The following is a 626-nucleotide window of genomic DNA, read 5'->3' on the forward strand; positions in this document are numbered from 1 at the left end:
GTACAGACAAAATGTAATTTTTCCATACCAAGTTGACTGATATTGAGGCATGTACTACTATAGGTGCTTAACACTACATATAAGTGCCCACATGGGTGTACACTTATCTTAAGACAAAATGATTATACATTATCACATTTAGGACATAGCATCTGGATTAGCACATGGACAAACTTCTACCCATTTAATGAATATCAATAATTACCAAACAGCATTCCTTTTCCTCACATTTATTAAACTCTATAAAATCCATACAAATGTACTGAAAAGGAAAGGCTGGTTTTGGAAACTGTCTTTTTTTAGGCCTCAGATTAATTTGAGGGTTGTGCTTTGCAGACTAGTTTGAAAATCCATAATCCAATAATGTAAACACTTTATTTATTATTGCTATCATCCCGCCTATTGAGGCACGACAGGGCTCATGACTCAATAACGCAGCATATATAAATAATCTGTTAAGTGGTTTTAAGGCAGTTAAACACCAACCAGACAAAGGCAGTTGGACTAATCAGTCTCCCCGAGTTGGTCAAAAAAGTACCTCTGCAGCTGGACCTGGAAGACCTCTGGGACACCGAGACATCTTATCATGTGTAAAAGTTCAACAGAAAGACCACAAACACATCACA

This window comes from Sander lucioperca, chromosome 19 (assembly GCF_008315115.2).
Source record: "Sander lucioperca isolate FBNREF2018 chromosome 19, SLUC_FBN_1.2, whole genome shotgun sequence".
Lineage (NCBI taxonomy): Eukaryota > Metazoa > Chordata > Actinopteri > Perciformes > Percidae > Sander > Sander lucioperca.